The sequence below is a fragment of the Dipteris shenzhenensis genome, chromosome 25 (assembly GCF_047967505.1).
Source record: "Dipteris shenzhenensis isolate YYH24624 ecotype China chromosome 25, Dip_SZ_1.0, whole genome shotgun sequence".
NCBI lineage: Eukaryota > Viridiplantae > Streptophyta > Polypodiopsida > Gleicheniales > Dipteridaceae > Dipteris > Dipteris shenzhenensis.
Window position 1 is genome coordinate 281,563 of NC_141620.1, and position 6,000 is coordinate 287,562.

Below are 6,000 nucleotides of genomic sequence, written 5' to 3' on the forward strand. Positions count from 1 at the left end.
AAATACTTACAGATAGAAATTGGGAACGAATTAACTAAAAAGCTATTTTATTAGGGGATGTCTTTAAGACCAAGCAGGAGATTTGGTTCCAAACCAGGGCCCATGCTTTGAGGTTCATTTGGACATCTATAAGCAACTTCCAATTTAATGATGTGTGATGCTTACTGACACTTTGTTTATTAATTGGTGGATAGGAGAAAAGGAGACTTGACTTCCAGATAAGTGACACACAATCTGGAACACATGAGGCTTAAGTAAGGATCTTGTTAACAACATCAATAGATGTAATTTGGATGATGATCATGATAAGCGCCCTCACTACGACCACATGAAACCCCCTTCTCAAGATGAAGCTAATTAGCCCTCTACTTAAGTTAATGCTACTCAAGTTATTGCTACTCAAAACCTTCTCATATTGCTACTACTACCAAGGCTTAAGTTCCATATGTTTCTGATGATGCTCCATAGAGTTTTTTATTTTAGGTCCCCTAATGTCTATATAGGAGGGACTAAATTGCAATTTTGTCTTTCTCCATGCTGTGACAATTGAGTTACTGATGCTCTGCTCTAAAATTTTGTTTAAGCCTAAAACTTATGTATTAGCTAGACTTAAGTGATATCCAGCCAAGGATAAATTTTTTATGTACAAAGATTTTGGATAATAATATAATCACTGTTTTTTTGGCCCAAAAAAAAAAACACAAAAGAAAAATTCTATAAAGAAAAAGTAAAATTCAAGTATGAAAGGATGTTTGTTGCATGATGTCTAAGATTATCACTACTTTAAGTAACCCAAATTCTAAATTTCCATTCTTGTAGTAGACGATTACCATTCTTTCATCCCATACAAAAAACTCACACTCCTTTTGCTTCACCTTACTTATAAGTAGCATTCCTATATTCCAAACTTCTTCAAGTACCTTTGCTTCATCTTACACCCATGCCATTGAAAATGCTAGATTCTATCCATTCCTTTGGCTTCATCCAATTCCCACATCTAGATCCTAGACTTTGTTAGCTCCTTTGATCTAAAATGTACTGGGTCATTTTGTGACTATGAAACCTACTATAGCTTGCAAGGGTTGCAAAAAGGATCTTCCTGATGGAAGGGCCTTCACTAAAGAAGTTTTGTAAAGTATATCTAGGTATAGGTTGAGAATCTATAGATTAAATATCAGGGAATTGAGATTAAGATCAAGTGATGTCACTGTACAAGACTAGGACTCCATATAACACCTTCTAAAAGGTGGGCCTCTATAAGGTATAATACCTTTGTCATTATGTCCTCACTTCCTTGCTATCTTCACACACATCTTGACACTACTCATGGCCACCCCACACCTTGCCTCCCACAATGTTGTAGCTACTACCCCCTACGTGAGTAGGGAGGATGAACTCTACGGGATTTTTTATCACTAGCTTGATATAGAGCAAACCATCCTAAATCACCACCACATTTTTGAAGAGGCAGTCCAATTCTTGGAGGAAACATACACTGTTTAGGATGGCATAGAGGGAGGTGCATGGGTACAAGAGGTTTTGTAAAGATGTATCTAATAATTGATTTTTACAATTCTCAGACACAAAAGAGCTCCGTTCACAAGACTATGGCAAATGGTACTTCTCATGGTGGCAGATGGCGCACTGCCTTGTTTTACTTGAGATGGGGAGACCCTAATATTTCCCAATTTGTGCAAGATGTGCCAATGCCCATATCAATTGAAGAAGCTCTTGATTTTAAAGAGATCATGGATGTCAACATGGATAAAGTTTGGACATGGAGATGTACAAAGAATTGGCTTAGCAATAGTAGCCACAAATAGAGGAAGAGAGGGCAAGGCCATCAATAAGATTAGAGATGGTTGTGTACCATCAACATCCAAAACCTAGTTCCGCAGACCCCTAGAAGGGTGGAAGAGAGGGTAGAGCCATCAACTAGACTAGAGATAGTTGTTTATCATCACCATCTAGAGCAAATAGTGCTTTGGAAATTGAAGAAGTTTTGACAATTGATGTCGAGGACCAAGAAAAGGGGATCTTGTATTGGATTGCAGTCTCTACCTGCTATCATCTTCAATGACAAAAAATACACTTTTTTGCAATACATACAATTTTTGATAGGGTTTTGTGAAGATGAGGCACTATACATGCTATATTGTTGGGAATCAAGTATTGACTTAGGAATTGTAGATGAAGGACATCCATGTAGCATGGATCCGACAAAGATGTCCTATGTGGAGGGTGAAACCTATGCAACTTGGGAGGAGGTGATGCATGATGAACAAAGCTTCGTCTTAAGCCTAAGCTGTAGTGGTGGAGAGGAGAGCCTCAAAGTAGAGTCATGGAGAATCATCTAGAGAGGATTCCTCATCTAGCGTAATTAGACCAAGAACTCAATTGACTTCCATAGGAAAGGTCTTGACAAAGCTGGTGTGTAGAAGTGCTGGTAGAAAGTAATGCATGTTTTTAGTTTTTAAAATTTAATTTATAGCTAGAAGTGATTTAGTGAATATGTTTTGTTGGACCTTTTAGGCTGTGATTGAGGTTCACGTTGCTCACTACATGGGGCTTTTTCGAAGGCACACAATTTTGTGCATGCATGCTAAGTTTGCACCCCATAAAAATGATGAATTGATAAAGTGTAGGGCTCTCTCTAAATTGACATCCTTTACATCATTATCTTGTGTTTAGAAAGCAATGTTGGTTCATAGAGTTATATCCCTTAGATGTTTTGGGCAAAAGCTCTCTGGAAGGATCTTGATAGTTTCAAGATTTGATGCAACAATAACATGATGGATTCTCCATTCCTCACTCAAAGTTTTTTGAGTCTGACTATCCTACTAGCTCAAAGATGGATTGCATTCCAAAGTAGACTTGAAGCAACAAAGAAAGAAGATTCGGATATACTTGTATAGAAACAATTGTATACTCCAATATACTTCAAATAATTACAATGATATCATTGTATACCTTCAAAAATATTAATACAAACACTTTCTATGCTACATTGTTTGGATTCTTGAAAATTTGCATTAAAATTTGTAGTTTTGGATGAATTTAACTAAAATCGTTGTAATTTTGGATGTTTTGGAGCATCTCATGGCCTTGTCGTGGGCACATGGGCCCCACTGCAACCTCAAAAGTATTAAACGAAAAATGCAAAAGAATGGCATGCCCAAGGGCCAGATGGGGACCCCATCTGGCCCTAGGGCATGCCAGTTTGCCCCATTAATTAAAAAACCCCTTTGGGGTTGTGGTTGGGCCGACCACAAGGCCCATGTTCTCACCAGCAAGCCCATGTTCTTACCACGTGCTTACTTTTCCATTAAAAGAAATTGTTTTTACAGTAAAAAGAGGCAGATTGGCAAGTTTTCATTAACACAATGTCTGAAGGAAAACATGAAATGAAGACCCAAATTATGACCTTACGTACATACAAGAACACATTGTTCTACTTAGTGTACTCAAATGCACGTAAATATTTTGGGATCTTTTTGACAGCACTGTTTTCTTTGCAACTTGATCATTGGGTAACACTAGTGTGTTTGAAATGTGCAAAAAACTATCCAACATTTCTTGCAAAATAGAATTATACCTTTTTCTTTCTTTCATATGTAATATGTTCAAGTCTTGACAGCATTGGATTCTTAAGACCTTGGCCACAAAGTGCATTATAAAAAATATTATAGATGGATAGGTGTGCTTGCCTACTAATTCTAGCAGCATCATAGGCATGCAACACAATGTGAATTGCGGAGTGTAGCTCCATAATGATTAGCTGGTTAGATGAGCTTCAAAATATGCTTAATGATCGGCATAAAAAGCATGGAGTTGCTGATTTTTGGTGAGGCTTATGGTACTAAAGTAGTCAGCCCAATTGGTGTGGAATTTCAGTGGATCGAGGAGTCAAAGGAGCAGATTAGGCATTATAGTGTCCAAATTAAGCATCTAAATTCATGGTGCCACATGAAAGGATGAGTGATGCACAACTTTTGCCAATGATTCTTGATAGGGCTATGGGAATCCAAGCTCCACGACCATCTCTTTGCCATGAACCCCACTTGTTTGAGCTATGTAGCAAGATGGCTATACACCTAGGGGATTAGATGAAGGAGAAGTCCCAAGGAGAAAAGATATAAGTGGCCTCATCAAATGTGTCCCAAACTTGTAAAATTGCTAGGCCATGTACTAAGTACTTATTACTAAGTGTTGTGTGCTATATGGTAACTACTATAAGTGCTATGTGCTAAGTGATAGTATAGTTAACACTACTATACTATTTGCTGCACACTATCCATAGCAATACTAAGGATAGTGTAGGAGTGCTACACGTAGTAGTAATAAGTGATAGTATAGCACTACTATACTATTTGTTGCACACTATCCATAGCAATGCTAAGGATAGTGTAGCAGTGCTACACATAGCAGTGGTAAGTGATAGCATAGCACTGTTATAACTGCAACGTTCTATACATAGAAATGCTAAGTTATGGTATAGCACTGCTATATGTTAATTGCTATGTGCTCAATTTTCATCTATTTCCATTTTAGCTAGATTGTCTATCTCCTCATCTTTCTCTCGATGTGAATACTCACTTATTGAACATCATTTCCCGTGAGAGGTTATTCGAGAATCCATCGCCCATCCCTCCCATATGGCATGGAAGGTGTAGATACTATCTTACAAAATGGTCATGAGGGTGAATGCTAGGGGGACTAGGTAGCCTCCCATCATCATGTTGCAATGGGCATTCGTTATGTTCCAAGAAACGATGATTGAACACTGTGTGCGAAGTGCTAACCTTTGATGAAGATATGGGGTGTTGATGAGAGAGATGCAACATTGCATAGATGCCTTTGCCCTTTGAAACTCCTCAAAGCATAGCCCAATCATCTGCAAAGCTTTCTATGTGTATGTGCACCTTCAATGGAGTGACAACTGAGAAGAGGGGGAGAGACAATGAGAGAGATCATGGCAAGAGAGCTCGGGAAAGAAAGAACATGATATAAGAGAAGAGGACAACAGGAGGGGGAGAGAGAGAGAGAGAGAGAAGAGAGAGAGAGAGAGAGAGAGAGAGAGAGAGAGAGAGAGAGAGAGAGAGAGAGAGAGAGAGAGAGGGAGAGAGAGAGAGCATGACTCGGTAAGAGGAAGAGAGAGAATAGAATGGATGTAACACAAAGCCCTGGGGAAGTGGGAGAAGAATTCAAAAAAACTGACAATCAATTGGGAGAAAAATTCAGAAAAACTAACAATCAGTTGTAAGTTTAACTGCCACCATTAACCAAGTGCCCAATCACCATGAGTGCCTACTTGTTGCCAATAACTAAGTGCCCAATCAATACGGCTTCATGCTCCAACTAGGTACGTTTGAACTATTGTTTTAGAACTTAGTACCTCATGTCTTGGGCATTGCTATTTGGTCCACCTAACATTGTATTGACCCAAATACTAAAGGAAACAAGTCCTTCCTTTATTGGTGGCCCACATTGTGGAATGATGCCTATGACTTTATTAAAAATTGTGATGTATGCCAAAGAACTGTCAAAACCCAACACAAAGACTTCAATCACATAACCACAGTCATGGTGCAATGAAAAATGGGGAATTGAATTTGTAGGACCCATACATCCTGCTACTAAAAGGAACACAATTCTGGTACATAATTGAAGCAACATGTTATTTCACTAAATGGGCTCAGGAAAAAAAGTACGCAAAGCTAATGCTAAAAGTACTACCAAATTCCTTTATGAAAATGTGATCACACGGTATGGTTGCCCCTTGGAAATAGTCTATAATCGAGGCATGCACTTTGTGAATGAAGTTATTCAGGAACTTCTCTTAGGATTCATGGTTGTGCACTAGAAGGGCACTCCCTACTGCCCCTAAGGGAATGGGCAAGAAGTATCTATCAATAAAACCTTTTGCATTATTCTCACAAAGGTAGTGGAAACCAAATGTTCTGGCTAGGCAAAATAGCTCAACTCTACCTTATGGATGTA